The sequence below is a fragment of the Labeo rohita genome, chromosome 8 (genome assembly GCF_022985175.1).
Source record: "Labeo rohita strain BAU-BD-2019 chromosome 8, IGBB_LRoh.1.0, whole genome shotgun sequence".
Lineage (NCBI taxonomy): Eukaryota > Metazoa > Chordata > Actinopteri > Cypriniformes > Cyprinidae > Labeo > Labeo rohita.
In genome coordinates this window covers 13,589,645-13,601,422 of record NC_066876.1, presented here as the reverse complement: position 1 = coordinate 13,601,422, position 11,778 = coordinate 13,589,645, and the positions used below count along the sequence as shown (strand labels likewise).

Genomic DNA, 11,778 nt, shown 5'->3' with positions numbered 1-11,778 from the left:
ATTCTTATTAGCTGTGTCCTAAATGATGCATTTCACACTATGCACTTATTCTATGCAACAACAACAAAAAAATCCTAACACATTTTATATAACTATTTATAAATATTTTGGGGTATTCCAGAAAGCAGGTTATGTGACATATCTGGGAAAATTTCCAAAAAATAAACCGCTAACCTCAACTTTCGGATCCAAAAACTGAGGTAGTTTAAGGGTATGTAATAGCTATACCAACTCTCCAACAACCCATCAAGTGGCTCATGTTGAGGGATGTATTGATCTAAGCTATATCTATTGATCGATCTATATCTATTGTGTGTGTGAAATAACTTGGGATTGGGAGGTTGATTGAACTAATTTTCCACAGGTGTTTGAAACCAAAAAGCAAGTAAGTTTTGAGTTATTCACTTTCTGGAATTCCCCCAGTTGTTCCTATTTTTTTTTTTTTTTTTTTTTTTTTTTTCAATTAAAATAAGTACACAATGACTCACAATTTGGCTCAAAATCACAGATTTCATCGTCAGTGAATGAGACACTGTTAGTATTGTTTATAATTCGATAATAATCTGATTTCATTTTTATGTTTGGCATGTTGTCTCGACTTTAATGTTGGGTCATAGACTCACTTGTCATGTTTAATCATGCGTGGAAGCTGAAATGAGAGAGAGAAAAAAATAGCCATTTCCAAAGTAGCCATTTCCAGAAAGTTTCCAAAATTAACCATAGAATTAACATACTACATTCATATTACTTCATAAAACAGTGTACTCACATGGAGTAAGAGAGTAATCACTCTGTGACTTCTCGGATCCTTGTCCTGAATAAGAATGACAAAGTTAAACCATGCTGAATACAGAGTAACACTACAAAAACATAAAACAGTTAACTTTAAACTTTGATCTGAAAAGGAACTGCTTTTTGTTTTATCTTTCTGATTGAGCATTAGATGTAATGAACCTGGACTGTACAAAACATTTACCAGCAGCACGTCTCTTTCTCCATATGATGAGTGCAGTTATGATGAGAACAGCCACACACATCAACACCAGCACACTGACAACTACAGACTGAGTAGATGATCCTGGGTCAGATTCAGCCACATCTGAAAATGTGGTGAATTAAAGAAGTAATAGCAGAAAACAAAACAAAACAACAGGAAGCATATATATATAGTGCATTTTAAAAAAAAAAATTAGATTATCGTGAAAAAGTTCATTTTTTGTTTGCAATTTATTTAAAAAACTGAAACTTTCATATATTCTAAATTTATTACATGTAAAGTAAAACATTTTTTGTTTTAATTTTGATTAGATTATTTTGATTATTAGAGCTTACAGCTCATGAAAGTAAAAAATCCAGTATCTTAAAATATTAGAGTATTTCCTAAGATCAATCCAAAAACAGTTTTGGAAAACAGAAAAGTTCAAGATCTTTAAAGTATGTTCATTTATGCACTCAATACTTGGTCAGCAGCATATATTACAGCAAATTCCCTGCTCCTAGCACAAATTACAGCATCAGTGAAGTGAAGTGTGACATGTAAGCGATCATCCTGTGGCACTGCTGAGGCACTATTGACCCTTCATATTGTCTGTATATTGTTGGATTGACTGTTTCTCTTCTTTCTCTTGAAAATATCCCATAGATTCTCTGTGGGGTTCAGGTCAGGCATGTTGGCTGGCCAGTAAAGCACAGTAATATCATGGTCAGCAAATCATTTGGAAGTGTTTTTTGTACTGTGGCCAGGTGCTAAAGTTCTGCTGGAAAAGGAAATCAGCATCTCCATAAAGCTTATCAGTAGATGGAAGCATAAACTGCTCCAAAATCTCCCGGTAGACGGCTGCATTGACTCTGGACTTGATAAAACACAGTAAACCAACACCAGCAGATGTCACGGCACACCAAATCGTCACTGACTTCAGAAACTTCATACTGGACTTCAAGCTGCTTGGATTCTGTGCCTCTCCAGTCTTCTCCAGACTCTGGGATCATGATTTCAGCATGAAATGCAAAATTTACTTTTATCTGAAAAGAGGATTTTGGACCACTGAGCAACAGTCCAGTTCATTTTCTCCTTAGCCCAGGTAAGATGCTTCTGACATTGTGTCTGTTTCAGAAGTGGCTTGGCAGCCCTTTTCCTGAAGACGTCAGAGCATGGTGACTCTTGATGCGCCAACTCCGGCTTCAGTCCACTCCTTGTGAAGCTCTCCCAAGCGTCTGAATCGACTTTGCTTGACAGTTTTCTCAAGCTTACGCTCATCCCTTTTGCTTGTGCACCTTTTCCTACGCAACTTCTTTCTTCCAGTCAAATTTGCATTTAATATGCTTTGACACTCTGTAAACAGCCACCCCTTTCAGTAATGACCTTCTGTGACTTATCCTCTTTGTGGAGGGCATCAACGATTGTCTTCTGGACCATTGCCATGTCAGCAGTCTTCCCCATTATTGTGGTTTCAAAGAACAAGAGATACCCGGAATTTATGCTGTAGGGATGAACATTTAATGAAACTCAAACGTAAATATTCTAATATTTTGAGATACTGGATTTTGACTTTCATGAGCTGTAAGCTCTAATCATCAAAATTAAAACAAAACAAACTTTAGAAGTGTTTTACTTTACATGTAATAAATCTAGAATATATGAAAGTTTTAGTTTTTTAAATAAGTTACAAACAAAAATATAGCTGCAAGCAGCAATGACGGGCCCTCGCCCCCAGCGCATCCGCAATCCTGGTGCCATCAGAAAAATGGTGCCCGGAGGGCACATACATTGACAGTAACCCTGTGGCAGTTTGGATTGAAGGGTTACAGCAATGAAAGGGTTAAAAGCAAAGTGCTTGTCAGTCATTCTGATACACTGAGAATGAGCTGGAAAAGATTCCTTATCCTATGAGGTCATCTTGTGTTCATCCTTGGTATTACAGTCTTCATCAGCTAGTTTACAAGTGTGATATTTCAAATGTTTTTGCAGCCTCTTGATTTGCTTCTCAGAATGACTAGTTCTATGTATGACATTTTTTGTTTAATAGTTTTTTACAGTGTTTGGGAACTGCATTTATTTTAAATGACTAGTTCTATGTTATTTTAATATTACGTTTTTTTCTGCTAATTTCAAAAAATCCGCTCACAATTTAACATCTTCCGTATGTTGGCATCATGTTGACAAAGTTTGGTGTGAAGTACTTGTTCCTGCTTGGAGGAGTATGAATTTGTTTATAGCCTGATTTTTCCAAAAATCCACATTCAAATCAAAATAGCAGACTTCCTGTTGGTCGCAGCTAATGGATGTAAATTAGAAAGTTGTCCGGCTTAATGAGAACAATATACATTCCAAGTTTGGTGTCTGTAGCTTAAACTAACCCCCCCACTTTTGACAAAAGGTGGCGCTATAGAGCGCCTCCTCCACGCCCATTTATGAGCTTTTGCCAGTGTCTAACTATCATTAATACTAATGTGTGTCTTGAGTTTCATGAAAATCCAACCTTATTAAGTGCCCCAAAAACACAGGAAACAAATGTTAAAGTTTGACACGTTGCCATGGCAACAGTATTTAATGCATCAACGACCCCTTTACAGATTCTCATCGGCCGTGTTTTGACATTATTCTGATGAAGTTTGAAGCAAATCGGGTGAAAATAACCATGTGATATCAAAGTATTTTTAAAAGAGACACACTTTCACACAGTTTCATCCGAATCAGACAATGTGTGCAGTAGTTATTAGCCATTTCCTGTTTCTCATTTCTCGCCATAATTTCAATGCCTCGCCACGGCTAGACCATTCGAGATATCAAAAATCCCCTCACAATTTTTTATCCCCAATGTCTTGAGATCAGGTTGACCTAGTTTGGTCACAATTGGGTAAAAAACCTAGGACTAGTATATCAAATTCCAGAGCATGCGTTTTTGACAAAACCCAAAATAACCAACTTCCTGTTGGGATTAGCTAATGACATAGAGTGTGTGAGTTGTTCAACTTGAAGAGTTCTATATGTGTACCGAGTTTCATATGTGTACGTGCAAGTATGTGTGCTATATAACCCTCCAAATTCCAGGGGGCGCTGTAGAGTCCCCTTGCCACGCCCATGTACCAGTCTCTGCCCGGCCCTAATGGCCGCAGATTCCAAGATGTGTGCCAATTTTCAAGAGTTTTTGAGCATATTAAGGGCCCCAAAACCCCCCAAAACCTTGAACAAAAAAAAGTCGTAATAATAATAATAACAAAGAATCCAACGAAAAACAATAGCCCCTTTCAGGGCTCGGGCCCTAACAAATTAACAAATTACAAATTACAAATGAACTTTTTCACGATATTCTGATTTTTTGAGATGCACCTGTATATATATATATATATATATATATATATATATTAAACCTCTTTAGTTTTTCTTTACCAAATGTAATGTCCAGTTTGTTGTCCAGATTGAGGTGTTTCATTGTGCAGTTGTATTTATGTTCCTCACGTAGCTCATCTTCACTGATCACCAAACTCTTCCTCATCTGGTAAGTTCCGTCTCCGTTGGGCAGAATCTCTCCTCCTGATCATCATTCACAGGCTGACCATCTCTGAACAGGGTCAGGTTAATGTGACAAGGGTAAAAACCAGTGGCCAGACAGCTGATCTGAAACCCTTGAGAGTCTGGGAGCATCTTCCTCATGAGTCTGACTCTGGGTTTCACTACAGAGAAAAAACAAGATGTTTTACTGTTTAACTGTTAACATTAAACTGTTGGGTTCATGGCATGAGTCAGTAATTTTTCTGATATTGTTGATTCTCTTACCTTTTCTCATTACGCTGTTCTTTTTTATGTGCAGGTACCTACGCAAAGCTTTAATGCAAATGGGTTGATAAATATTTTCACACATAATCTTTATATGAAGTCTTGTTATTTGGCCCCATGGCTCCCATATTATCTTTGTCTGGATATCATTTTTTTCTGTGTCAAAGGTGTATTCTCCTATTTCTTGTCCGTTAAAAGCATCCCATCTCTGCAGCAGACCAGGTTTATCATCATTCAGCAGTTCACATCCAAAAATTATCTGTTGAACACGTACACCTTCAAATGAATAGAAAGAAAATTAATTTCTTAAAGGGGACATCGGATGCCCATTTTTCCACAAGTTAGGGTCTTAATGAAAAGTCTATAATATACTTTTCTTAAAAATTCTCAATGGTTGTGTAAAACAACACCCTTTTTAACTTGTCGAAATGAGCGCTGCAAAAATCATCCCATTCTGAGGGGATTGTTCCTTTAAATGCAAATGAGCTCTGCTCACCCCGCCCCTCTCTTCTCTCTGAGTGACGAGCCTGTTTACTTTAGCCACGTTTAGCCACTAAACTTACTAACTAGCACGTTATTAGGAAAGGCGATCGCTGATCTGAGGTAAGACGCTCATGTCAATCAATTATCATGGGAGCGGCCTCTGTCGGTGTGATGCCAGATTAATTAAAAACCACTGCATGGATTTTTATCATTATAGGGTAGATTTGTACATACACTGCCAACACACATTAATGTTCAAACAACATGAAAAAGTGAACTAGCATCCGATGACCCCTTTAAAAGACCCATTAGTCTTCACTGACAATATACATACAAAATGTGGACTGAAAATACATTTAATCATTACTGTTTCTAGCACGTGTATTTTTCTTACTTATACATCAAAAGCTCTTCAAGAAACTTTACATTTGTTATAAAAATGATGTACAATATAATCAATGTGTTGGCTAGCACTCACCATTTGTGTGATTTAAATGCTCCTTATAATAAACTGCCCGATCTTTCATTGTGTTATAGAAGCCAAGAAATACAACATCAGCATCACTTTTCTCTTTATTTTGGTACTTTGAATCACTTGGACTGCAATGTATAACACTCCATGTGACTGAGTCGTAATATACTATTTGCACATAATCCAGCATCACCACAACACTAAACTCAGGAAATGGTGTTTGTCCATCAGAGAGTGAGAACCTGTGAATACACAAAAAAACTTGTATAAAATTTGTATATATGAGACATGTTGTAACACTAAGGGCCATACTGTATACTGTATATAATACTATATAATAGTAATTTATAAAAAAAAAAAAAAAAAAACCCTGTTCAAAGGTTTACATACACTTGATTCTTAATACTGCATTGTTACCTGAATGATCCACAGCTCTTTGTTTGCGCTTTGTTTTGTTTTGTGATAGTTGTTCATGTGTTCTTTGTTTGTCCTGAACAGTTAAACTGCCTGCTGTTCTTCAGAAAAATCCTTCAGGTCCTACCAATTTTTAGGTTTTTCAGCATTCATAGAATGACTGTATGATTCTGAGATCCATCTTTTCACACTGACGACAACCGGGTTCAAATGCTCCCTGATGCTTCAGAAAAAAACACAATGCAATAAGAGCCAGGGGGTGAAAACTTTTTGAATTTGAAGATCAGGGTAAATTTAACTTATTTTGTCTTCTTGGGAAACATGTAAGTATCTTCTGTAGCTTCTGAAGGGCAGTACTAAATGAAAAAAAAAAAGATATTTAGGCAAAATAAGAAAAATGTACACATCTTTATTCTGTTCAAAAGTTTACACCCCTGGCTCTTAATGCATTGTTTTTCCTTCTGAAGCATCAGTGAGCGTTTGAACTTTCTGTAATAGTTGCATATGAGTCCCTCAGTTGTCCTCAGTGTGAAAAAATGGATCTCAAAATCATACAGTCATTGTTGGAAAGGGTTCAAATACACAAAAATGCTAAAAAACCAAAGAATTTGTGTGATCTGAACAACTCATGAACAAATATCACTAACCATTAATAATAATAATAATAATAATAATAATAATAATAATTTTTTGGTTTTTATAAATCCAACTATTATTTTCTCTTGCAGACTATCTTCAACATCTTCAAATATCTTACATTTGAAATATTTATGAAATATATGCAGGTCAGTACTAAATAAAAAAAAAAATAACATGCATTTTGTATGATCTCTTCTATTTTGGTAAAATAATTAACATTTTGCAGATTTTGCAAAGTGTATGTAAATTTTTGACCTCAACTGTATATATAACTGCTCACTGGGAACAGTTCAGTAGCTTGGAAAGTGAAAACAGAGTGGAGAGAGATTTGAATGTTTTTAAATGTGAAACTCAAATTCAGGTAAAACTGTAGGTGTTTGTGCGAACAAATGAACACAGACAACATTAAAATTGGATAAAAAGCCATGAACCGGCCATCGCTTTAATGAACTAGCAAAGCGTGAAACGCAAACATCCTTAAAGAGGAAACATAACAAGAACTGTATGTGAATTCTGTCACATCTTTAAGACTGAATGAAATGAGATTCAGGCCTATGAATAGCAACATGTGAGTTTATTTATACTATTCTGCTGCAAAATGTTAATTTTTGAATTTTTTAAATCATTCATTCAAATTTAATGGGCCAGCTAAACATTAATGGGGTAATGTGTGCGCTGGATGGGCTGACTGGGGACACATTCAGCCCATCCAGCGCACACATTCCCTCATTAATGTTTAGCTGGCCCTGATGATTATCATTAAGGAGTTCTTCTCTTGAAGGGTCAAATTAAGACCATTTAATGATATAACTAACGAACGACGTAAACTCTTTAAGGCAGTCATATGTCCAAAAGTTGTTGCTATTTCTGGAAACCTGTTTGCTTTAGGCTCATATATCTGTAATTAATGCATGTTTTAATGGGTTGTAGCCTTCAGCTCCACCTTGACCCTTCAAGCCCAGGACTCCGCCTTGTCCTGTCGGCTCCACTGTGACTCCTCACTCCCTCATCTCCACCGTCGCCTGTCATCCCTTTGTCTTCAGCAGGATCCTTCATCCTGCCATCTCCGCCTTGTCTCGGCTGGGAATTTCTGTGCCTGCAGCCTTGCCTAGTGCCTCCACCTCTTCGGCTCAACTGTCATCCTCACTACCTCTAGTCCTCCATCTCCCTGACTGCACCACCTCTATCCTGAACTGCACCACCTAGGGCTCCACCATTGGTCTGTTTCCCTTTGGCTCCATCAAGGCATCCAACTCCACCAGCTCCTCCATTAAAGTTTCCACTGCCAGCTCCTCCATGAGCTTGTCATCTGTCAGCACCGCATTGGGTTGCTGCTCTAACTTTTGGCCTTCACCATCTTGGACTCGTCTCTGGGCAGACAAGCCTGGTGTGCAGATCCTCCTTTGATATTGGTGCGGGTGGTTGGCATCTCAAGCCCAGCAGCTCTAGCAATTCAAGTCTGGTGGTCCCGACTCAGCTCTTGGAGGTCCTTACACCATCTGCAGTGTTCCTGGTAATGTCCACTGCCATCTTAAGTGTTTAAGTTGCACACCGCTCACCCTTTTTTTTCTCCATAGGTGGTGCCGACCACTCTTGAACTCCCTGTCAGCTCTGTTGTGCCCACAAAAGTGGTCTCTCAACTCTCTGCCTGCTCAGACACGACCGTGACCACAGAGGTTGTTCATAAACTCTTTGCTTGCTTTGACATGACCATAAAGGTTGTCCCTAAACTCTCTGCCCATCCACCTTGGTTGGTTCCCTGCACGCTTTGCCCTGTCTAGGTGATTTTCTGTGCCGCTGTGGTGGACTCCAGCTCTGCCAGCTCCATCCCTCCCCGGGTCTGCCTCCGCTCCACTTCCCACCTTGGCTTTTTGTTTTGTTTCTGTTTCTGACTTGTTTGTTACCTATGTCACTCATTGACCATACCCCCTTCCTTGTTTGTTGCCTTGGTTACTTATTGGTCCCTTTGTTCTCATGTGTTTATATAGCCATAGTGTTTCACTTGTTACCTTGTCATTTGCTTTCTCCTGCTCCCCGCAACATTTGCAGTGATCACCTTTCAGAGTTTAATCATAAAAGCTATATAAACTTTTTTGACATTCTGTCCCCAAATTTAAGACCATATGAAATCATAATTAAGACTTTCTTGTACAGTTTAAGACTTTTTATGGCCTTAAATCTGATCTTAGAGGGTTTGGTGACTGCGTGATTGTGCCATTGTAATATAATGTGCACTTCATTTAAAGGAGAAGTCCACTTCCAAAACAAAGTTTCACATATAATGTACTCACCCCCTTGTCATCCAAGATGCTCATGTCTTTCTTTCTTCAGTCATAAAGTAATTATGTTTTTTTTAAGAAAATATTTCAGCATTTTTCTCTATATAATAGACTGATATGGTCCCCCGATTTTGAACTTCCAAAATGCAGTTTAAATGCAGCTTCAAACGATCCCAAATGCGGTTGTAAACGATCCCAGTCAAGGAAGAAGGGTCTTATCTAGCAAAACGATTGGTTATATTCATTTAAAAAAAAAATACAATTTAAATACTTTTTAATCTCAAATGCTCCTCTTGCCTTGCTCACCTTGATCGCTTTGTATTCTGACTCAAGACAGTTAGCGTATGTCGAAAAACTCAAATCGTATTTTCTCCCTCAACTTCAAAAATCATTTCAAAATCACCCTACATCACTGCAGAAGTACCGACCTAGTCTTTGCAAAGTGAACATGCAAAGAAGATCAAACACTCTTAACAAAAAATGTAAAACAGCGATATAGGATGATTTTGAAGTTGAGGGAGAACATGAGATGGGAGTTTTTCGAAATACCCTAACTGTCATGAACCGGAAAAAAACAGTCCAGGCAGAGTAAGACAAGACAAGTGTTTGACATTAAAAAGTATATAAATTGTATTATTTTTATGAAAATAACCAATCATTATACTAGATAAGACCCTTCTTTCTCAGCTGGGATCGTCATCATTTACAACCGCATTTGGGATTGTTTGAAGCCGTATTTTAGAAGTTCAAAATCGGGGCACCATATCAGTCCATTATATGGAGAAAAATGCTGAAATGTTTTTTTTTTTTTTCAAAAAATATAATGTCTTTACGACTGAAGAAAGAAAGACATGAACATCTTGGATGACAAGGGGGTGAGTAAATTATATGTGAATCTTTGTTTTGGCAGTGGACTTCTCCTTTAATGTGTAACATCATTTTTCCCACTGTGTCCGAGCCTATTAAAATAAGTGCAACACACTTTGCAAAAGGCATGGGTCTCATCCGAACTATAAAAAATTAATCTCTTCCATCCATATTTTGTTTTTTACCGGAGCACCACCTGAGTGTTCTCCTCCCATTTCTACCAGTGATGCTTAATTCATCTTCACGTGTCTACTAGCTGCGTGGATATTAACAGTGCCAATGGGCTGTAGTTTACTAGGTTGAGGTCACAAATGGGTTAAAATTTGTATGATGTGTTGATTGTGTGAGTAGGATGCATTTCATACAAGATCCGGCAACTGGACAACCCTGTTTGTATGGTTTGGGACATACAAATAGCGGAAATTTCCCAGAAGAAATAACAACCGGAGGGTGTCGGAGATGGGTGTGTAATACGAAAGACTCCTGAGAAAAACGGGAGTGTTGACAGGTATGCCCACTGCTCTGCCCACAAGTCCACAATAGGAGCTGCAGCCCTTTCTGTCTTATAAGCATGGCATAATGGTTTTTAGTCTAAAATTAAATGTCATATCATTTCAGTGATAAAATATAAGACTGCAATGTAGAATTACAATAAATTAATACTTTAATATAAGAATGGGTAAGTTGGGGTACTGGCCTTTTAACTCAATTTACCCCACTCCCACCATTTAAACAAGCTTGTATCGTCAAGCACTTTAAAGCTATAATAATGACATAGCCAGTGTTGGGGAGTAATTAGTTACATGTAACGGAATTACGTAATTTAATTACAAAATAAATGTAATTGTAATTACTTACAGTTACTGAGAAAAAATGTGTAATTAAATTACAGTTACTTTTGAAAATGTTAATGATTACAAAGGGAGTTACATCTAATTTTTTTTTTCACATACACACACCTACATACAGATTTAATTGACTTTTTTCCAAAATTGCATTGACTGCTCTAAAATGAGACACCAATGTTTCAGGAGTTTAGGACACAGAATAGGACAAATGCTTATTCAATAACTGTTTTATTTCCTATTTGTGTTTATGCATATACTTTACTTTTTAAGATTTTTTTTTTCCCAAGACATTGTTAGATGCCAGCGTTTCCTGTCATAACTATGCAAACATTTAATTTCAAAACCAGTATCATAGCTAATAAACTATTTCTTATGATTTCAAATCTGTATTTAACCTCAGAATGATCTCCAAGTAAATAAGAGGTGTTAAGTCTAAATTTGTAGTGGCTGTGCTTTAAATTAAATTATTACATAGCTCTGTGGAATGCCTGATTCTGATTGGTCAGTCATGACATTCCAAGGTATGTTACTCCCCGATAATCATCCGGGCACCTTAAGTCTGCACTATACGCTTGATAGTTTTTATTGGTGGAAGCTTTGCGTCTGGTTACCTAATCAAATATTAAAACTCAATTCAATATTATGTGTACAATTTCTTAATTGTGCCATCTTGCCACTTGCTAGCAACTGATTCCCTAATGGAAGCTTTGCGTTCAAATATTTCAACTCAGATCAGTGTTTTGTGTCTAATTATTAACTTTTGTGGCAAGCAGCTGTGTAATAAGTGGGATAATGTATGTCCAGCCAGTTGTTATCGCAAAATAAAGATGTATATCCCTTACTTATTATTGTCACGGGTCAGTTGGAGAGACGAGGTGAGGACTCAAATGCAGGGGGAAGTGGGCTTTTAATTAATGCAAAAATAAAACAAAACTACCCCGAGGTGAAAAACAGGCAGGCAGGTCAGGACAGAGCACAACACAGGGCCATCCAACTTCC

General features: G+C 37.4%; 1 pseudogene; it reads right to left on the bottom strand.

The window, feature by feature from the left end:
- Positions 1–432: 432 nt before the first annotated feature.
- Positions 433–9,052, bottom strand: LOC127169313 (zinc-alpha-2-glycoprotein-like; annotated as a pseudogene).
- Between the last annotated feature and the right edge of the window lie 2,726 nt (positions 9,053–11,778).